This window comes from Physeter macrocephalus, unplaced genomic scaffold (genome assembly GCF_002837175.3).
Source record: "Physeter macrocephalus isolate SW-GA unplaced genomic scaffold, ASM283717v5 random_350, whole genome shotgun sequence".
Classification (NCBI taxonomy): domain Eukaryota; kingdom Metazoa; phylum Chordata; class Mammalia; order Artiodactyla; family Physeteridae; genus Physeter; species Physeter macrocephalus.
The window spans coordinates 63,896-69,507 of record NW_021145649.1 but is presented as its reverse complement, the minus strand read 5'-3'; positions in this window follow the sequence as shown (position 1 = coordinate 69,507).

The following is a 5,612-nucleotide window of genomic DNA, read 5'->3' as shown; positions in this document are numbered from 1 at the left end:
GGTGTCCCCTGGACATTACCCCAATCTCTAGCAAGCGTCCTTGTTGTAGATACACAACGTGTGAGGTGCTGCCAGCTGTTTTCCTCTCGATGGTCCAACCCAGGGTCCTGGTGGGAATAGCTTGTATTCCAGGCTGGTATACAGTGTGCCCTGCATTATTTTGATTAATTAACTTCCTCCCTCACATTAGGTATAATCATTGGCTTTTCTTCCCCAGAGAATAAAATGTTTCAGAGGGTTTGGACATCCGCCCAAGTGGGGAAATGGGTGTGGAACATTCCCCGGACTAAATTAAGAACTCCCTTGGGGTCTTCCCTCAGACCCTTGAATTGATCTTTCCAGCTATACAGATCTGAGGAAGAGGAGGGTACGTACATGGTGGTCAGTCCACTTGCTCCACTGGGGACCTCCTGAAGGAGGAAGAGCTTATTGATCCCAGAGGGCTTGCACTGAACCACACCGTGAGTGTGTGTTGGACTAGTGTCCAAGGGAGGACCGAGAGATGGAGGTGGGAGAATCGGGGGGGGGGCGGTGCCCACCAGTTTTTCAGTTGAACCTCTAGAGCTGGTGGGGTTTTTTGTTTTGTTTTGGTTTTGGCCACACCGCATGGCTTGCGGGATCTTAGTTATCCTGACCAGGGATCGAACTCGAACCCTTGGCAGCGAAAGTGCAGAGTCCTAACCGCTGGACCGCCAGGGAATTCCCCCAAAATGGTATCATAATTTAGAGAGCCATTAGTTGGACAACTTTCCTCATACACCAGTTTATATTGGGGTCACGTGGTATTGCAAAAGAAGGTAAGCTGTTTCTCTGTTAGCAGGTGGTACTCGGAGAATTTCCAGTTATGAAGGATGTACTGTAGCAGTGATTTTGCCTGGATAGAGGCTTGGTTACCCATACTGGGGAGTCCTTATTTCTAATCTGTTTTCAACTCTCCAATAGCCTCCTCCTAGGCTTGGTAGCAGTGCAGATCCCATAAGATCTGGCCCACACCAACTGGTCTAGGCGCTCTGACTGAAATCTGAACGAATTTTTGCAGTGGCTGGAAGGGGAGATGCTGTCTAAGAGGGTCTTGGTTATGAGGTCCCCTCTTAGACGTCTTAGATGTTCCTGGGCCGTCTGTGGGACTGTAGGAGATACCCGATGTAGGTGGGTGCTTTCAGGGAGCAGTTCCTGGATGGGGTGAGGGGGGAGTGGGAAATAAGTGCTTTCTAATCAAATAAGTTGCCCAGAGACCCTCTCCAGCAGTCAAGGAGGCTTGTTCAGAAAGGGCTTATCCTTGCTTGGTTAGAGGTAATTGGGAAGGGAGGCCGAATATGCCCACTTGGTGTACATCCAATTTTTTATACTCTCAGCTACTAGGACCCAAGGACTTTGAATGACTTTGGGGGTCCTCTTCTTCTTCCTCCAGCCAGGCAAACTGATTGCTCTGAAATCTGGCAAATAGAAGATTTTTTTAAAGGGTCGTGTTTCAGAGGAGGGACCCCTAAGGAATTTTGATGGAGAGTAGTGGGGAGATATCTACCCGACAGAGACGTGTACCCTGCCCCAGGATGGCAAATCGGGGCAAGACCAAAAAACACAAAAGGTGTGCTCTTGGCTTTTTGACCGTACCTTAGAGGTGGGAACGCTGCAAGGGCTGGGGCTGTGAGTGTTTTACAGCGTGCCTACTTACACGGCCATTTGCTTCCGGTTGGCGGCATGCCTAGTGCTCATCTACCCTGGTCTGTGGCCAACTTCTCCTTTCATGGGAGTCTTCCAGTGGCAAAAGCACCTTAGTGGCCTTTAGGTGCTCGACCCGTGCCCACAGTTGCGGCAAAAGGATTTCCAAGACCGTTAGGACAGACAAGACCACATAGAACAGAGATTGAAGCTTCACTCGTATCGAGAACAGAGACTAGGGCTTATGTCATACCCACAGAACAACGAGATGTTCTTACCTTGCAGTGGCCTCCAGAGGACTTCCCATTCTGTCCAGTCCTCTTGCTGGGAACCAGTGCAACTAGACAGCCAACTGTTCAATCTCACCCCACCTACCAGAGGATTGGCTCTACTCAGACAACCAACTGCCTAATCCAGTCCTCTAGACAGAGGTCTGGTTCCAACCAGAAAGCCAGGATCCTTTCCCTTAACCAGCAACCCTTACAGCCAGCCTCAGGCCGAAGGGGGGGTCAGCGGCCCCTGCATTGGGTGTCCCCTGGACATTACCCCAATCTCTAGCAAGCGTCCTTGTTGTAGATACACTGGGCGGGTTGCGGGGAGCTCTTTACCTGCGGATCGCTCCGCTGGACCCTTGGCTGCTTTTCGATCTCAGGCTGAATTCAGTAGCTCTCACTGGCCCAGAGGTCAAGAATTGGGTCAGGGACCTCCCTGGTGGCGCAGTGGTTAAGAATCCACCTGCCAACGCAGGGGACACAGGTTCGAGCCCTCGGCCGGGAAGATCCCACATGCCGCGGAGCAACTAAGCCCGTGCGCCACAACTGCTGAGCCTGCGCTCTAGAGCCCGCGAGCCACAACTACTGAGCCCATGTGCCACAACCACTGAAGCCCATGTGCCTAGAGCCCGTGCTCCGCAACAAGAGAAGCCACCGCGATGAGGAACCCATGTACCGCAACGAAGAGTAGCCCCCACTCGCTGCAACTAGAGAAGGCCCGCGTGAAGCAACAGACCCGATGCAACCAAAAATAAATAACAAATAAATAAATAAATTTATATTAAAAAAAAAAAGAATTGGCTCAAACCGCCCAGTTCTTTAGCTGACTTTGTTAACCCTAAGTCAGCAAGCAAGCCCTGAGTCACCGGACAGAATGGCGGATCCAAGGCCACCACCGTCCTGCTGCAGTTGCCAAAATTTGTTACAGAAATTAAGTCATATGGACCCTGCTTGGCTCTAGCCCAGCTGAGACCCTCTGTCTTGGTGGGAAAAGGTTCTTTTTCTGTTCACATCTTTTTGGGTTCATGTAGCCAAATAATGAAACTGAAGCTGAGATCGAAACAGCACAAGCTTTATTCAGTGGCCAAAGAACGGAGAAGCAGGAACTTAGTTCACAGATCAACTTCTCACCCATGTGATGAGAGGGATTTGATTTTAAAGAATAAGGACAAAGGGAGGAGTAGGAGGCTAATGTTGGGGAGACATATGCATTAGTCTACGGGGAAAGGGCAGGGCTTTCTGAGGCAGTGGGGGGCCACTGTCTTTTCATCCTTTTTTGGTCTTTAACTTCCAGTCAGGGCTGCGATAGATGTGTCAATTAATACGCTAATGTAGTAAAATCAGCATATAATGAGACTGAGGGTCTGTTGGAGGTCAGATTCATGGCCATCTTGGTTCCAGCTGGTTCCATCTGGTTTTATTTTTTGTCTCTCCCTATAGCTTCCTTTCTTATCTCGGGACAGTGTGACTTGAAGACTAATGTTAACTCCTGCTAACGGTGGGTGCTGGTGGGTTTTGAGCAAGGACCTGGCACAGCTCTGGTAATAAAATGGTCCATCTTTTAAATTCCAGCCATTCTAATAAGTGTCTAGTAGTACCTCATTGTGGCCTTAATTTGCATTTCCTTAATGACTAATGATGTTGTGCATCTTTTTATGTGCTTATTTGCCGTTTGTGTGTCTTCTTTGGTGAAGTGTCTGTTCAAATCTGTTGGCCATTAAAAAAATTGTGGTGTTAAAAAAAATAAATAAAATAAAAATTGTGCTGTTTGTTTTCTGAGTTTCAAGAGTTCTTTATATATTTTGGATACAATTCGTTGTATTTTATTTTATCTTACTTTTGTTTTGTCCCTTTCAGGACTTGGCTTATTCTTTCACAGTGAGAACTTGAGTGTCTTTTCTGCTCTGGAGACTTTTATTATTTCTTTCTTTCCCCTTTACTTTCTTCTTTTGAAAAATCCTAGGAGATGACAGTTTAAAGTCTGTTAGCTTTTCTTTCCTCTGCTACATCGTCCCCGTGCCGAATGCAGGTACCCTTCCTGGTTCCTGGGCCTTCGCTAGTGAGCAGAACGGAGAAGCAGCCCGCCCTCGTTCTCACCGCCAGGCAGAGTGAGCGGTGCAGTAAATTGTTTCCTCTGTAACAAGGTGATCCTTGCCAAGGAGGAAACTGAAGCAGGGCGAGGAGGAGGGGAGCCTGTGCCGGGAGCAGGGTGGTCAGGGCCCGTCTAACCCAAAGGAGGGGAGGCGTCTAGGAAGAGCTTCCGGTGGCGGGACCAGCAGTGCAGAGTCACGGGGGGCCAGCGTGGCGGGAGCAGTGGGAGAGACGGGGGCGTAGAGGATGTCTGGTCAGAGAGGAGAAGGGCCAGGCCACGGCTCGGGGTCAGTCCGGTCGCTGCGTGGGGGACAGACCGTGGGGTTGGGGGGTTAGCTAAGGAGGCGGTGGGGTGTGACAGCTGACCTCGGTGTCCATCTGGGTCTTCTGAGAAGCAACGGGACTAAGCTCTTAATGTGGGAAATGTCCGTGGGAGGGAAAGCCAGGAGAGGGGCAGCCGCGCAGGGCTGACCCAGAGGGGAGGAGGGGAGGCTGGCGGCAGCCTGAGGGCCTGGAGCCTGGGAAAGGTCCAGCCTGGCCATCAGAGGAGCCCTAGCTCCTAGAAACGGGCCTGCTTCTGTAGCCTTGCTGCACTAGATTCCTGTCTGGGAGCGGCCCTGGGAAGCATGAATTTCAGAGCTCAGCAGCTGGGACCCTGGGCTGGTTTCTGTTTTTGGATCTGGGGGGGTCTTCAGGTCCACACTCCCTTGCCCATGATTGGCCTGGACCGGGCCCCTCACCCCCACCTCTGTGATCCCAGATGCAAAGGCCAAGGAGGACGGTGGCCCTAACCAACGCATTTATCACCGGTTCCCACCAGCTGCCTGATGTCTGCGTCCTTTGCTTAGGGGGTCAAGTCCCTATCTGATGGGTATTGGGGTTAAAATGGAATGTGATTCTATCGCTACCGTGGAGGTCCCAGCGGAGAGAGAATGGAAAATCAGGTCACGAGATCTAGGAAAGAATGTAGGTTAATTAAAGTTTAAAACAGATCTCTCTGCAGTGGTTCTGTGATTCAGCATGGAGCTGGGGGAAAGAGGCCCAAGGCGCATGAACCGTGAGAGGATCCTGCCTGGGGGCCTCGGCCTCTGTATGGTGCCAGCACCATTGTCCCCGCTGGAGAGAGCGGCTCGAGTTTGCTTTTAAGCAGCATTTAAATTCATCCCTGTATATCCTGGACTGCCTGGGAAACGTCCTAATTCAAGCTGAGAATCTGGGTCAGCTGCTTATAAGAACAGTATTTGCTGAATGAAGCTGGCAGCCCAGACAGCGGGTGACTTCTAGGGGGCAAGAGGAGGTGGAAGGGCGAGGGATGTAGCCATGAACTCACTCGTTTGACATCTGCCCTGTGCTGCGCTGCTATTTTTACTCCCCAGGTGTTGATCTGAGTGTTGAGGCTGCCAGGTACCACCTGGAAACATGGTACAGCAGGGCTCCCGGAAAGGCTTCCCTGTAGATGGAGGCGCGGTGAGAGCCGCAGGTACCTGTAGCACAGGTGACTTAGCATCTGTGGCCTGGCCAACACACACACACACACACACACACACACACACACACACACACACAGAGAGAGAGAGAGAGAGAGAG